The 13,078-nt window shown below is 42.3% G+C and overlaps 1 protein-coding gene across 2 annotated transcripts in view; it reads right to left on the minus strand.

The window, feature by feature from the left end:
* lrfn5a (leucine rich repeat and fibronectin type III domain containing 5a) overlaps positions 1–13,078 on the minus strand; it is a 304,518-nt gene that overhangs the window by 261,364 nt on the left and 30,076 nt on the right. The window lies entirely within an intron of this gene.

The following is a 13,078-nucleotide window of genomic DNA, read 5'->3' on the forward strand; positions in this document are numbered from 1 at the left end:
ATAGCTGATTATCTTTGTCAATCCATCTGTCTGCCTCTTACTCTGTATCACTCAAACTCCATCGCCATCTCACTCTCCTCTCTGCTTCTATGTCTAATTTCCTCTACTCTACTCTTATCTGACAGTGAATTATTCATGTCAGCCCTTCATGAAGGTTCTTTGTTTTCCTCGAGTGTTGTCTTTTAAAGCACTTGGAATACTATGCAGATATGAGTGCTGTGTTTATGGGTTGAAGTCATTCCAGAGTATGCTGCCTTCACGTTGTTCCCACTAGAGATCGACCGATATGTTTTTTTCAGGGTCGATACAAATTATTAGTAGTCAAGGAGGCCGATATAGGGAGTAGATATTCACTATTTTTTCGGAAATGTCAGAACAGTAGCGACAATGGGCCCCATGCAGAAGTAACTTCATAACTTTTCCTATTATTTTTCTTCCTAAGTGATTTCCTAAGGGGAGTTCATTCAAATTCATAATGTGTTCTTAAACTGACTAATTGTTCCCAACTGCTGTTCTTAAGTTGCTGAATGCCAAATGGTTAGCACGTGTGTCATCATAATTTGCATATAAACACGCCTTATTTTTCCAATGTGCCTATGTAAACACCCTTAATTCTGTTATTTGCATAGGTAAACGCCCTTAATTCCCCATATACGGGCACAATTCGGGCGGAAAAGCTAAACATCAAACACACGGAGAAAACACAAACAGATTACAGAAGAGAAATTCGTATTATCCCGCAGGGGAAATACATAAAATGTCAAAACGTACGTTTACGAAAGGGGGGACTGCTGAGGTAGCCTAAAGCGTTCAAATAAATATTTGTCACTTTGGGCAATTAGGTATACATGGTCTTGAAATATGCGCTACCTCCCCAGGGCACGATCTGCGGCATCTTGCAATAGCAGGAAAAGCATTGCCATTGTGTGAGTTGAGTCTTTTAAAGAGTCACCAATCACTAAATCAACACCCCGGTAATTGATGTGTGTGTGTGCGTGTGTGTGTGTGTGGGGGTGTGCGTGTGTGTTTCTGTGTGTGTGTGTGCGTGTGTGTGTGTGCGCGCAGTATTTTGAAATGAGGACGGGGAGGGACAGTGGGAGAGTGGCCGTGCGCAACCCGAGGGTCTCTGGTTCAATCCCCACCTAGTACCAACCTTGTCACGTCCGTTGTGTCCTTGAGCAAGACACTTCAACCTTGCTCCTGATGGGTGCTGGTTAGCGCCTTGCATGGCAGCTCCCTCCATCAGTGTGTGAACGTGTGTGTGAATGGGTAAATGTGGAAGTAGTGTCAAAGCGCTTTGAGTACCTTAAAGGTAGAAAAGCGCGATACAAGTACAACCCATTTAAATGTCTATATATAGCTCATTTTGCTATATGTCTATCTGTCTGTCATATGCATAGATATCTCTATCTATGGATCTACCAATTATATTATTTTAAAACATTAGACAATAGAAGTAAGGGAACTTGTCACACTTAAGAACAAATAGGGCACCCTAAGAGTGCTCTGGAGCAGAAAATATGATGTGAAGATTATAGTAAGCTGTTGCATACTTTAAAATATGTCTCAACTCTAAAATTATTTTTTTTCTTTCAGTAATGGTTGTATTACTTGCAACATTGCCATGTCCACACAGTGAATAAGACTGTGTACATCTTTTTCTGAGTTGTGGATGAGGGTTAACAGTATTTCAAATTTTCCCTATCAAACAAATCCCCCTGGAGTCTAACACACTTTCTCAGCCTTCCCTGCCATGCCTTCCTGCACCTCTGTAAGGATTCTTCCGGTATCTTCCACAGCATTGTCGTCCACATCTTCACAACACACCCCCCGAGGAAACTAAATACCAGACGTGATTTTATAGAAATGCTGGTAGATTGTCTGTGGTAAGAATTCACAGTGGGCACTGACCCTTGCATCAAATATTGCGTGAAACTTCACTTAGCTTTTCTGAACGTTTTCCAACCTGGTTCCGTGTTATTTTTCCTTTTACCCATGCACAAGGACTTTATCAAGAGGACCCGTTTTGAAAATGTAAACGACATTGACAAAGCTGCGGCGAATACCGGCAAAATCTATTCAGGAGTGCATAGACTCCAGAGGGATAATTTCGAAGGGCAAATTTCAGAATGGATGTGAAATATTTTATATTTTTAGTGACACCAGGCAAAGAACTTTTCTGTTGTACCTTGTATTTTTACCAAGCATATCACGGGGCTCAAGAAATCATCAAGTGTTTTTGACCGTCACACCAAAGGTTGAGGTAATGTGTGTTGCGCTGATTGAAATACCAGCCTCTCTGTCAGTCTATGGCCTTGAGGTAAAATGAATATGCATACTAGTTCAGACAATGGTCATGAATATTCAAACCCGCTAACACCAGATACGCAAATTCGTCAGCCAGTCCAGATGGCTCCACATTTGCAACGTAATGTGATCACATAGACAAACACGTATTCCCAAACACACTAAAACACGTTATTTGGGGACATTATTTGGAAATGCAATACAATTTTATTTTGTGCAACCTCGGAAAGAAAAAAAAAGTGTACGCAGTGCAAATAGTTGTTACTATTCCAACTAGAGAGTTATCCCATATTTTGGCCCGGAAATGACAACTGACCGGTTTGCGAGTTCAGCTCAAAAAACTAAGATTCTAAAAAAATACTTTCAGCAGATTCCTAAAATCAAGAGAGCACTGCCATTGTAGAGCAAAGGTTCTTGACCTTTTTGACTTCAGGGCCCATTTTTTCCACAACACAGGGTGCCAAGGCCCACTCAAATATTAACACTAAATTAGTAATCTTACTCCTAATTTTAATTGTATTCAATAATTATATATAAGCTACTTACAGTTAGACAGGATAAACCTTGTCAAATGATATGTTAACCATGTGTTTATTACAAAGATTATTATCAAGGCTTAGGTCAGGCTAATTAGCAAAATGAATACTAATCAAATATACTGCAGAAAGGAATCATTAAAAATTATGAAATAAATGTACATAAAATTACATGGTGCTAAAATAAATAAATTGTAACTCAATTAACAATAAAGAAGAATATATGTTTCTCAAATAAATGGTGCTGTTTGCAACTTCCTAACAGTCACATTTTTCAAAGCAAAAATTATAACAGTCATATTGTGTGAAATTTAAACTAAACACTTTGCACGTTTTTTTTTTAATACAATATATATTGTAATTCGCCATTTGGCCTTAAAATACTGGGATATCAGTTTGGTCCATGTCGCCCAGCCCTAGTCCATAGCTTCTCTAATTTGGTCAACGATTCCCAGGTTTTGGTTGAGATACAGAACCCTTTCACTGATGCTTTGAGGCAGTCCTTACAATGCTTCTTTTCACCACCCTGTGAGCATTTCCCCTCTGCAAGTTCACCATTGAAAAGTCATTTCGGGAGGATCTGTGACCTGGGATTATTTAAACAGCATGTGAATGCTAGGTCAACCAGTTCAAGTGGGGACTTTGGTATCAGGGACTTTGTTACACCACATCATCTCTGGCTTGATAAAGCAACATTACCTACCAAAAAAGAGAAACCGCACCAAACTAAACTTTGGACTATCAGGTCGAATATGCATAGACCTTAATTGTGTATTTTTATATATATTTAAAAATGCTCAATAGTCTACGACAGTATATTTTAATACAGTACCCAGAGAAAGCGAAAATTTCCCCATTGATTTGAGCGAGGATGAAAGATTTGTGGGTAAGGAAAGTTAGAGTGAAGCACAAAAAAAAAAAAGCGACGGCTCCAGGCGGCGGTAGTGGGACCATTTCAGATGTAATTAGACGCATTTACTAGGATAAATCTGGAAGATCCCTTATCTGCTTATTGTTTTAATAGCGTTTTAGTGAGATTGTAAAGACATACCTATAAGTCGGATGGCTGCGGTGAACGCCAGTGCCTCTCAGAGAAGCTGATGGAGGAGCCAAGATCACAGCTGCCTTTTTGAGCTGCAGGAGGAAGTCCCATAATCCACTGAAGTCTCCGGTAAGAGCCGACTAAATATCACAATTTTCCCATCCAAAAACTTGCTGGTTCGCTTGACCGCTCTGTGTTAAAGCTTCACAACAAACAAAGAAACACCGGCTGTGTCTTGGTTGCTAAAGGCACCACTTCCCACCAACAGCATTATTCTTTATAGTCTCCATTATTCATTGAACAAATTGCAAAAGATTCAGCAACACAGACGTCCAAATTACTGCGTAATTATGCGATGAAAAGAGACGACTTTTAGCCGTGTGTGGTGCTGGGCTAATATGTCCCCTCCAACCCGAGACGTCACGCGCACGCGTCATCATTCCGCGACGTTTTCAACAAAAAACTCCGCGGGAAATTTAAAATTGTAACTTAGTAAACTGAACCGGCTGTATTGGCATGTGTTGCTGTTACGTTCCACGTAGTGGTGGTTTGTTTTTGTGTTTTTTTTTTCTTCTTTTGTTTGAACAGGTCACACTCAATCATGAACTCTGCTGCCAATCAACCGGTTCCTGTTCCCAGCTGCTCCTCATTTCACCTGTTGAACAGCCAGCCAATCCCGGTCCACCATTCATCCTCCTGACCTGCTTAAAACCACCTGTTCACCACTGGATTGGGGGATTCTTTTTCTGACATGCTGTGTGGAGTTTTGAGAGACGCTACTTTGTCTTTGGCGCTACTTTGTTTTGTAATCATTTTTTTAAGCTTTTTGCTAAACTTGTGCCACTTGTTTTGTTGTCTTCCTTTTTGTTTGACCTTCCAACCTTTGTAAGTATCTGCGGCCTAGTCTTGGGAAAGGTTAGACAGAGGCCTCTATACACTACACACGTAGGATAAATGTTTGTGTATAGAGACACCAGGCTTAGTGATGGCTGTCACCCTTGTATGTTTTGGACCCCCTCTTTGGTTAGAGTACTTAGGTAGGTTTTTGGTATATGCTAATTAAATAGCTTTAGTTAGTCAGCTTACCTTTCTTTTGTAGAGGTGTATTTTGGTATGTTTTGTTCATTTCTTTGACAGCACCAGTAGTCCAAAGCTAGGCTAGCGTTGTGTCCTTGTTGTACCCGCCCCACCACCTGGTCACTTTTCAATACACTAGTTTTTGTTTCCAATTCTTGTCTTCAGTGTCTTTAATTTACAACTCATTTGATTTATACACTTTTATGTTGCGTTCCCCTATGATCCCTAGACTTCGAGACATCTGGAACGTAAGAGTTGCAATGTTAATATTTCATCATTGATGTATAAACTATCAGACTGCGTGGTCGGTAGTAGTGGGAGTTCCAGTAGGCCTTTCTTTAAAGGGGAACATTATCACAATTTCAGAGGGGCTAAATCCAATAAAAATCAGTTCCCAGTGGCTTATTTTAGTTTTTTAATTTTTTTTCAAAATTTTACCCATCCCGGAATATCCCTAAAAAAATCTTTAAAGTGCCTGATTTTCGCTATCTGTGAAGCCACCGTCAATTTTCCTGTGACGTCATCCAGTGATGCCAATACGGATAGCACAGCAAGATATAGCGACATTAGCTCGGATTCAGACTCGGATTCCAGCGGCTTAAGCGATTCAACAGATTACGCATGTATTGAAACGGATGGTTGGAGTATGGAGGCAGATAGCGAAAACGAAATTGAAGAAGAAACTGAAGCTATTGAGCGAATAGCTATTGACGCTATTCGGCTATGTCAGTCTTAGCATCGCCGGTAAAATGTGCAGAACAACGATCGGAAGTTTCGCATCTTGTGACACTGGATCAACTTAAATCTGTCGATTGGTAAGTGTTTGTTTGGCATTAAATGTGGGTGGAGGGAAACACTGGATGAAAATATAGTTTCAAATGTACATACAGCTAGCCTAATAGCATGTTAGCAGCGATTAGCTGGCAGTCATGCCACAACCAAGTATGTCTGATTAGCACATAAGTCAATAACATTAACAAAACTCACTTTTGTGATTTCGTTGACTTTATCGTTGGAAATGCATCTGCAGGTTATCCATACAGCTCTTTGCCATGTCTGCCTTAGCATCGCCGGTAAAATGTGCAGACACTCCGGCACATTCGATGGGGGTCTGGCGGCAGATTTCTTTGACTTTATCGTTCGAAATGCATCTGCTTTGAGTGTCGCAGGATATCCACACAATCTTGCCATCTCTGTAGTAGCATAGCTTCCGTCGGTAAAGTGTGCGGAACAAACGACTGACCATTTCGTCGGCTTTCCCCACACCCTCGTATTTTGATCAAATTTCGTCTAATTTCTTGCTATTTTCGCATCCAGTGGTGCAACTTGAATCCCTCCTTGCTACTGTTGTTAAACCCTCCGACAACACACCGACGAGGCATGATGTCTCCAAAGTTCCAGAAAATAGTTGAAAATACGGAAAAATAACAGAGCTAAGACCCTGTGCTTGTAATGTGTTTGAGAAAACGGCGGCTTTATTACCTAAGTGATGTCACGTTCTGACGCCATCGCTCCGAGAGCAATAAATAGAAAGGCGTTTAATTTGCCAAAATTCACCCATTTGGAGTTCGGAAATCAGTTAAAAAAATATTTGGTCTTTTTTCTGCAACATCAAGGTATATATTGACGCTTACATATGTCTGGTGATAATGTTCCCCTTTAACTACCTTCCCATACACAGGAAAGTGATGCCTCACTATTATTAGCACAATCAGACACTGCCACTGAGCCAAAGCCTTGCTAACAAGCTTACAGTCCCTCAACACGTACTGTGTTTGGTTTTGTCAGAGCTTGTGTCACACATGACACATCGATTACAAACATTCACACACACCAACTCTTTCACACGAACAAATAAGTCTGCTTCTGTTCTAATGAAGGACTAAAGCTGACTTACAATGGGCATCACCTGAGATCTCTCTGCTCAAACACGCATACGTATACATGGCTACAGAAAGCTGCAGGAGCATTAGAGTTGTTTTACTGTGCAGTCAGAATGAGGTCATGTGAGTAGCAAAGCTCAAATGGGTCACAGGCTGTGACTCACTGTATGTAACAATCTACCTGGACACAGTAAACCCACCACCTGGCAAAGAGCCAACAGCAAAAAGCCTATGGGCTACGTTGAGTGCAGAGGAATTTTGATAACATTATAGTAAATAATGACTCAAATTGCAGTTATTTTGACTCTGGGGCCACATTGAGGGAAAAAAATGTGTTTAGGGGCTGGTGTCTAGGTATGTATAAAACAAATACATTTATATAGCTATTAGAGGTGGGAATCTTTGGGCACCTCACGATTTGATTAAAATTACGAGACAGGAGCTACGATTTGATTAAAAATCGATTATTGATGCATCTTTAATTTATGTATATCGATGCAGTTGTACATTCATTTTCATTTGACTAAATAACCGTTTTATCACTAGCAGCTTTAAAAAACATCCATCCATCCATTTTCTACTGCTTATCCCTTTTGGGGTTGCAGGAGCTTATCTCAGCTACAAGGTGTTTGTAATAAGAAACAGTTAAATTAAATCCCACATTTATTTAACTAATGGAAATGTATGCAAAACTGGAACCTGAGGGTTCCTGGTTAGATCTCCACCTACTACAAACCTCGTCAGGTCAGTTGTGTTCGTGAGCAAGACACTTCACCCTTGTTCCTGATGGGCCGTGGTTAGGGCCTTGCATGGCAGTTCCCACTATCAATGTGTAAATGTGTGAATGTGGAAATAGTGTCAAAGCGATTTGAGTTCCTTGAACGTAGAAAAACGCTACACATAAGTGCCCTACAAAAAAAGGAGCTGGTCGGAGCTAACATTGAGGTGGATCGCTGCAGTCAGCCAAATTTTAGAACTGTCTGCATTACTTTGTTTACAATAAATAAATTGATTGTCAATTACTGACGTGTACTAATCGATTTTATAATCGTCCATGTCTGAATTGCGATGCATCTAAAAAAAACGATTGTGCAACCATACATTTGCTTATACATACACATGACCGAGCTGTAGCAACATTATTATTGTAAGAGCAACCACTGAAGAACTCTTTTCTATCGTACTAACACATCGGCGTACTTTAGTATTAGCCGTAAAAGCTAACTACGTCAAGAAATAAGCTAGCTTCTAAAACAACACAAAATGTGTTTGGGTTTGTAATGCACAACACTGCGATAAGACAACAATCTGTACTGACAGAAAAATATGAACAATATTACAGTGTCTGTAAACTATTAGCCCACATTTCATGTTTTGTTTGTACACAGCTGAGCTAGCCAGACAGCGTATGTACTGCAGTTGTACTAACACCCATGATGTGCTGCGAGTATCATGATCAATGTTAAAGTGTCACACACGATGGGCAGCTGTTCGTCTGATCCAGCTGGCCGCGGACATTTCCTGTTGATTTTGGGTAAGCAATCTATTTATGTCGAAATAGCTTGGCTCCAAGTCGCTTTTGTCCCCCTCTAATTGGTTTCATCTGCTCTAACGTTTTACTCTTCTTCCGGGCTTGCTTCTATAAGTAGCCATATTTTTAGCTTCAGAAGTATAAGGTTGTAAATCCTCACTGTCTGTTACTAAGTTTGCCATGATTAGAAAATACACTGGTGTTTGATTCCGGAAGTAGGATCACACATGTTGCCAGAAGTCCCAGAAATTATTAAAATGATCAAAATACTGTAAATATTGAACATATTACATATTGTTACATGTCTGTTTCTATGTTATATGTAGACTTGCTTTGTGTATATAAAACGCTGCTGGGGGGTTTTGAAGTTGTTTTTGAGGGCTGCAACGGTGACTCCGACTACCCACATTTTTTAATTATTGTGAACGATAGCTAAAATTCCCCCAAAAAATTGTAGTTCCCCTTTAATGTAAACATTGGGTTCCTTTGAAACTGCATACCAATTACTGAACATAAACTTGGCCTTATAAAAACTAAAATTATCATATACATTGTAAACAATTAACCCGAACTCAGCATTTGTGGTTTAAAAATGCAACCCTCATTTTCATCTGACACAGCTGTGCGGATCATTACACATGGCCCCGCCCCTGTTTACGATTTACCTTTTCCAAGCAAACAATATATACACTACAATGGACTGTTCCTTCACGGTGGATCTTCGGACAACTTCATATCAGTTTTAGTATAATCCTCCCACTCCTACTTTCCTTGTTAATCCCTAGGATGTGACGGACACTGTGAAACCTCGGTTTCGAACTACATTTGGTGAGTTAGTCTAGCTGATGGAGTGAATTCTGGAGAGGTTATGGGATTCAAAGAATGTTTTACGGTCTGGAAGACTATATGTTTGAGATTTGTGTGATGCTTGTGTGTAGACATGAGACAGCAGGGTGACAAAGATCAAGCTATCCCAAAAGTCCAATTAACATCTTGCTGTCACGAACAAGCAGCCCTCAAGGAAACTATACATACAAAAGACAGACAATGTGGTCTTTAGTGTCATGTTTTACATTTCCCCTGTTTTCATTCTTATGTCTGCCTCTTCCTCTTGGCGGTTTCTCTCTCTCTATCTCTCTTCTGTTGATTACAGACTTGGTTGCAGCTGGAGGCGAGACAATTGGGCTCACCTGATTCATGTTGTCTTGTTGCTATTTGAGCTGAGGGGAACAGGCAACACGTTCTTTTACTTCGTCATGCCTTCCTGTGAAACCTGCCAGCAGTCCACTGTTTCCAGGGATCAACTTTGTTGCTTTGGGCTACTTTATATTTGCCCAGTTGTCTACAGCCTTCCAGCTGACTTTTTTTGTTGTAGATTTAATCAAATATATTTTTGTTTTACCTGCTGTTACACCTTTACATCTGGGGTCCAGACCTAACTGAGACGTTACAGAAAGAACCAGCCATAGGAACGATGGACCCCGCTCAACCGGATTCACTGAAGCAGATTCTCCACCAAGGGCAGCGCCTTAGCCGACAGGAGGAGCAGATTGGCGCTCTAGGAGCAAACGTAAAGGAGTTTGCTGATCGACAGGATGACCGCATGGAGGTATTAGAATTCAAATTAAATGCTCTGTTATCTTTAGCGCAGGCCGAGCCCTCCGGATCAACTCCGTCTGCCTACAGTGCCCTGCCGCTGACTGCCGACGATATTCCCCCCTCCATGAACCCTGACTCACCTGCTCTGTGCTCTGTACTCTCTCGAACAAAACGCTTCTCTGGAGACTCAGGAGGCGTCTGATCCTTCCTTACTCGATGTGAACTTCATTTTGAAGTGCAAGCATCAGTTTTCCGCTCCGGACAAACATGGGTGGCTTTGGCCATTGCTCACCTCTCTGGTAGAGCGATGACATAGGCTACAGCAGAGTGGAACCGCTGTTCTAGCATTTGTTCCTCCTACTCCACATTTGCCAAAATAATGGAACAGGTTTTTGAGCGCTATCCTGGTTGAGAGGCAGCTTGGTCTCTATTCAAGATCCACCAGTCGTGTCTCCGACTATGCCATAGACTTCCGCAAGCTTGCGGCACAGAGCGACTGGAACACCTCCGCATTGCTTGACGCTTTCTTCCAGGGTTTGGCGGACCATATTCATTGCCAGATGGTTTCCCTTGAGAACCCTAATGACCTCAACGACTTAATTCTCCTGGCCATCGTATTTAGAATAGGCTCATTGACCTGGAGGAGGAAAGGGCAACACAGCGGGCACCACCTCGGCTACACCCACTGGCTGAGGTGTCCCCAGGGAGCGCTTGTTTCGGGTCACCTCACCATCTCAGAGCGAATCATCAGCAGAGTTGGTGACAGAAGAGCCGATGCAGTTGGGAGGGAGCCGCCTCACCCCTGCCGAAAGGAGCAGATGTCTTCGCCTGGGTCTGTGCATCTATTGCGGGGAGGCCGGTCATCTTGTCACCCGCTGTCTTTGACGTGCAGACCGACCTTGCGCTCAAGTTGCTTGTCAATCACGTCAGGGATCGACATTAAAAGCACCCGTATCAGCATACCTGCCAGCTAAAAAGATGATCGACCGAATGCAACTGCCAATAAGAACATTGATATCGGGGTACGAGTCAACCCTGGATCGGACAATTGTTTTTAGACCAGTTGATCTGCCGTTTCTTTTCTTTTTCTCCTATGTCCCACTCTCCCTTGTGGAGGGGGTCCGGTCCGATCCGGTGGCCATGTACTGCTTGCCTGTGTATCGGCTGGGGACATCTATGCGCTGCTTATCCGCCTCCGCTTGGGATGGTTTCCTGCTGGCTCCGCTGTGAACGGGACTCTCGCTGCTGTGTTGGATCCGCTTTGGACTGGACTCTCGCGACTGTGTTGGATCCATTATGGATTGAACTTTCACAGTATCATGTTAGACCCGGGGCTTCACGGTGGCAGAGGGGTTAGTGCGTCTGCCTCACAATACGAAGGTCCTGCAGTCCTGGGTTCAAATCCAGGCTCGGGATCTTTCTGTGTGGAGTTTGCATGTTCTCCCCGTGAATGCGTGGGTTCCCTCCGGGTACTCCGGCTTCCTCCCACTTCCAAAGGCATGCACCTGGGGATAGGTTGATTGGCAACACTAAATTAGCCCTAGTGTGTGAATGTGAGTGTGAATGTTGTCTGTCTATCTGTGTTGGCCCTGCGATGAGGTGGCGACTTGTCCAGGGTGTACCCCGCCTTCCGCCCGATTGTAGCTGAGATAAGCGCCAGCGCGCCCCGCGACCCCAAAAGGGAATAAGCGGTAGAAAATGGATGGATGGATGGATGTTAGACCCGCTCGACATCCATTGCTTTCCTCCGCTCCAAGGTTCTCATAGTCATCATTGTCACCAACGTCCCACTGGGTGTGAGTTTTCCTTGCCCTTATGTGGGCCTACCGAGGATGTCGTAGTGGTTTGTGCAGCCCTTTGAGACACTAGTGATTTAGGGCTATATAAGTAAACATTGATTGATTGATTGAAATGAGACTTTCTAATTACATCATGCCATTCCTCTGTTGAAACTACCTCAATTCAAGGTTGTTTGCATACTTGACGGCCATTGATTGGCCAATATTACACATCAGACTGATCTCCTTATGTATTGATCTTTTCCCGGGTGCCGCGCTGCCCTCGTCACGACTATATATCTCCAAACCAGAGAGAGAGTCGTTTAAAAGACTACATTACATCTTCCCTCGCCTCGTTCTCCGCCTTTCCTGTTCAGCAGTAGCTGCCTTTTTTTTTATTTGTAGAGAAAAGACAAAACTTCCCGCCTGTGCATAGACTATGGCACTCTCAATAATATAATGGTCAAGAATAAATATTCTCTCCCTTTATTAGATTCAGTTTTTAACTCTTTACATGCGGCTAAGATTTTTACCAAGCTGGACCTCCACAATAATTACCATGTTGACCAGATTTGAGAGGGGATGAGTGGAAGACTGGATTCAATATTCCTCTTGGCCATTTTGAATATCTGGTTATGCCTTTTAAACTCACGAAGCCTCCAGAGCCTTATTAATGATGTTATTTGCGACATGTTATGGCGTTTTGTGCTCATTTATTTAGATGACATTCTTATGTCTTCACCTTCACTGGAGCAGCACATCCAGCAAGTATGCCTGGTTTTACAAAGGTTGATTGAAAATAGACTTTTGTCAAGGCTAAGAAATGTGTTTTTTGTACTTCATCTGTTACTTTTATGGGTTTTGTGGTGGAGAAGGGGTAGATTTAAGCAGAAAGTTAAGGTTAATATGGTCCTAGAGTGTCCTGTACCTACATCCAAAACACATTTCCAGTTGTTCTTAGGTTTTGCTAATTTCTATTGGCAATTCATCAGGAATTTTAGCCAAGTAGCCCGTAACCAGGCTCACTTCAACTAAGGCTCAATTTTTGTGGTCTCCTGACACCAACGCGGATTTTGAAAGACTCAAACAACTGTTCTTTTTTTGCTGACCACTCTTTTTTTTTTGTCAAGGTTGATGCCTCAGACTCCGCCGTAGGCGCTGTTATCTCCCAGAAGTCCACCTAGGACCAGAGGTTGCTCCCCTGCGTCTTCTTCTCCTGCTACTTGACCCCAACTGAGCGGAATTACAATATTGGTAACAAGGAGTTCTTGGCCATCATGCTGGCCTGCAGGAGTGTTTGTAGTGTAAAACGACCACAGGAACTT

The sequence above is a fragment of the Nerophis ophidion genome, linkage group LG03 (assembly GCF_033978795.1).
Source record: "Nerophis ophidion isolate RoL-2023_Sa linkage group LG03, RoL_Noph_v1.0, whole genome shotgun sequence".
NCBI lineage: Eukaryota > Metazoa > Chordata > Actinopteri > Syngnathiformes > Syngnathidae > Nerophis > Nerophis ophidion.